The sequence below is a fragment of the Neltuma alba genome, unplaced genomic scaffold (genome assembly GCF_004799145.2).
Source record: "Neltuma alba isolate B1F8T4 unplaced genomic scaffold, ASM479914v2 tig00001497_pilon, whole genome shotgun sequence".
NCBI lineage: Eukaryota > Viridiplantae > Streptophyta > Magnoliopsida > Fabales > Fabaceae > Neltuma > Neltuma alba.
In genome coordinates, this window is record NW_021632483.1 from 58,791 (window position 1) to 62,678 (window position 3,888).

Sequence of the window (3,888 nt, forward strand, 5' to 3'; positions counted from 1 at the left end):
GTGAGAATGGAATGGCTGATAAAAGACCTCCTTGATGATAACTAATATTCGTAGTTACACTTGTGTTGAGTTCAATTACCTAACTAAGCAATATAGCTAGTGAAGGCACCTTCCCCTAGCTAACACCAATAACTACCTAAATTCACCTAGAAATCTAGATTCCTTTAGTTTATTCGAGATGCCTAGAGTGCTTATCTCGTATTCTTAACCAAACCTATAGAGACCTAGGCATTCAATCAAGAGAGGAGTGCTAATCAAAATAGCGCAAATCAAAGATAGTGCTATACGTCAATCAACAATCCAAAAATTTCAACATCTAACACGAGTATCAATATTCAGATTGCATACATACCGGTAATAATCCTCATCTACATATCTACATATATAAAGAGTGGATGCTGAAATTAGGAACACTTAAACTCCCATTAGGCACGGGGAACTTAGAATATCTTCATCAAATCATCAAGGAATTGAATGCCTAGCTGCACATGGGGGAGAACAATGTTGCGCTGAGACTCAGGGATCTCTTAGGCATATTGGTCACTTCGAACTCTAGAGGTGATGAAGAGGATGATGGAAGGAGAGAACGGAGGAAAGGAATTGATCAGATATGATGGAAAAGGGTGGTGATGAGATGGAGATAGGTGTAACTATAACCGATGGTGATGGGGAGGGGGGTCTGGAAGAATGGAATGGGGAAATTGCAAGATATAACTAAGGGGATTTGGAAACTAAGTCTTGGTAAATCTATGTTCTACCATGTTATTCTACTTTTTATCAATTAAATTGAGTTTAAAAGGAAAGATGTCGTATTTTTATAATTTACTTTAGTTGATTGATATGATTTTATTTCATTAAAAAATTATTTACTTTTAATTATGAGTCAAAGCGACGAACTCGTCAGGTTCTTGACAGCTGGGAGCGGGCACATGTGCTTCTGAGAAATATCGAGAATGGGCCGCGACGTATATCGTCCTAATGTTACTTCTAGGGACGGGTTTTGCTCATCACAAGGATGCCAATTAAGGTATTCATCAATTTTTTTTAAAAACTGATGGTTAAGAGATAATATTTGTTTTAGATTCTATGCAAATTAAAATATTAGATTATAAAAAATATAAAAAAGAAAATCATAGTATGTTAGTGTTTGGGTTAACAAAAAAAACAGTTTTAAAATCAAGCAAATTGAGACAAAAACTGTTCTTACATATGATAAAATTACTTTTCAAATTATGTTCTGATTTTCATCTAAACATTCCTTAAATTTGAGTGTTGAATTTTAATTTGAATGTTTCAGATTTTATGCCCATCACTTAAGCACTTTATTGTGCATATATATAGGAGTCTCCAAGAATTTTTTTTGGGCCAGCATCTCTAAGGATCTTGGTATGCCGGAACACACACACAAATTACAATTCCAACATGCCAAAAACCAAGATAATGTCTGGCAAAAAATACCCCCAATATATCATAGGTCAATAAATAACGACACTTAGTCAGCAGTTGAGCTAATATATATGCCAGAGCTGATTCTCTGTTCTTCTTCTTCTTCCTCCTCCATTGTATCACACAGTGCTTTCCCTTTAGTCTCGGGCAAGAACACTACAAACACAACACTCAGCCTTATCACGAATCACCCCACAGCACCAAAACTTCTGCCTCCTTCCAGTCGCCACAAGGACCGGACTAACCGCCCCACCCACCAGCACCGTCGCCTGCCTCGCTATCGCCAACGCCGAGTTCCGTACACACGTCGGAAACAACTCCGTCGTATATAACAGATACATATTCACTGCATTACACGAGTTGAAAAACGACACCAACTCAAATCCAAGCTGCAGCTTCTCCCATGTCTTTCCTAACTCCATAACTGATAATACGCTGAAAATCCCACTTATGATTGTAAAAACCCAGAGAGCGCTTCTTCTATTGAATTTGTCGTTGAGTATGAAGGTTAAGAGCGACGATGGTAGCTCAGCTAATAATGCGTTAAATGTGACGCTAAAATACAGATTAGACGACAACGTTTCGAGACCCAGTGGCATAGCGAAATAAACCAAGCCAATACCAAAACCCAATGACATGATGGCTAAGATTCTCCTTGAAGCCCATTGCTTCTGCATCAAAACCGTCAGCTCCGAGTTTATATTCATATTACTGTTCCAACTTTCTTCAGGGTGAGACATTTTAGAGACGGCTAAATCCAATGAGTTTTGAGACAATGGTGTGATGCATCGTAGTGTATTGACAGCTTCCTCTTTTCTTCCTCGTACGAGGAGCCACCTAGGAGACTCGCGTACAAAGAATTTTACCAATACGCAATACAATATTGTCGGAATGGATGAGTATATGTGGAGGTTTCTCCACGAGGAGTTTCGGTTTAAGTAAGCAATCGCAGGGAGTGAGAGGAAGCCGAAGAAGAAGCAGAAGTATCCAATGACACCCACCTGGCCACGCCACTGCTTTCCGACGAACTCAGTGGCGAGGACGAGGGAGGAGGTACATATGGTGGCCTGCCGAAACCAGAGAGAAAATTGAGACAAGAATAAACCCAAAGGTTCGGAGAAAAGGCTGCGAAGAATGAAGAGAAAGACATCGAGAGACACGAATAGAAGAGTATGCTCTTGCGGCCCAGGGACGTATCAGCGAGTGTTGATAGGGCAAGCCCACCGACAAGGCAGCCGATGAAGAAGGAGGAGGCCAGGAGCCCTGTAAGTATGGGGTCATCGGGATTTAAGTTCCACTCCGAGATGATGGGGGAGTATGAGCCGCGGTGGCTGGCGGGGAGGACGGTGTTGGTTGGGCGTTGGTGAAGACAGTGATGAAAGTTTGTTGGGCATCAAAGATCCAAGCGAAGGAGACGAGAAGTGCTTGGAGGAATTGGGAAAGAGTGAATTCTTCTAAACAGTGTTCGGTTGTCGAGCCCAAAGATGGAAGGTGGTTCTCAGGCTCGGAGTCATAGGAAGATTTTGGTTTGAAAAGAAGAGGTGTGGAGCTTAAATCCGCCATTCTTCAAGTGAGTTTGATGAGAAATTTGTCAAGTGCTAATCTCATTATTGTCAAGAAGGTTTATGTTAACTTTATATATGAGCATTGTATGTAATGATTGGTATTTTGGGATCTCCAAGGATTTCGAGAAAGGTAAGGGGCAAGGTTAAAAAAGAAAAGGCGTAAAAGGAAAAGTAAAAAATGAGTAAAATAGTACATTTTTAGATATTACGAATTATGTATCTATACTAATTAGATTAATTGCATTGATGATTGGATTCATGAATGAGGATGAATAGTCAAAATTATTCTCTGAATGGTCGAAATGCTGATTCTTATTGAAATCAATTATATCTGTATTTTTACAGTGCAATTGTTGTTAATTATTTGTGTATATTATTATTTTTAATGCTTTTTTTATTCTCAGCCTGCATTTCAAGTATTTTGAAATTTTCATGTTATGCAATATTATCTGTTGTTATTTGCGTAAATGATTCTTAATATTGATAATAATGTTACATAGTAGTCGTATTTAGATCCATTTAATTAGCTATTGCGTGCTTAACACTTATATTGATGTTGACCAGCCAAAGAGGTGAATCAAGCTAGCTACCTTCTGAGGACTCCTTGCGTGTGTGTCTTCTTTTTTTTTTTTTTTTGGTAAAATGAATAGTGTGTTGAATCGCACGTAGTCTTGGCCAAAAAAAAAATAAAGTCGCACGTAGTCCTTGATGGTCCAAACAAAGTCTTACATTTAGTTGCTAGCTAGGAGGATGGGTCTTAGCAAAGTGGACCAAAGTGCCTGGATCTACAAAGATTCTTGGGCTTACACGCACTTAGGATTCATAAGACCCCAAGCACATGTTCCGAACACATATTATAATGGTCAACGAAGGCGAC

General features: G+C 39.2%; 1 pseudogene; it reads right to left on the bottom strand.

Annotated features, from left to right (window-relative positions):
* Positions 1-1,492: 1,492 nt before the first annotated feature.
* LOC114757752 (organic cation/carnitine transporter 3-like) lies at positions 1,493-3,009 on the bottom strand (annotated as a pseudogene).
* Positions 3,010-3,888: the final 879 nt, after the last annotated feature.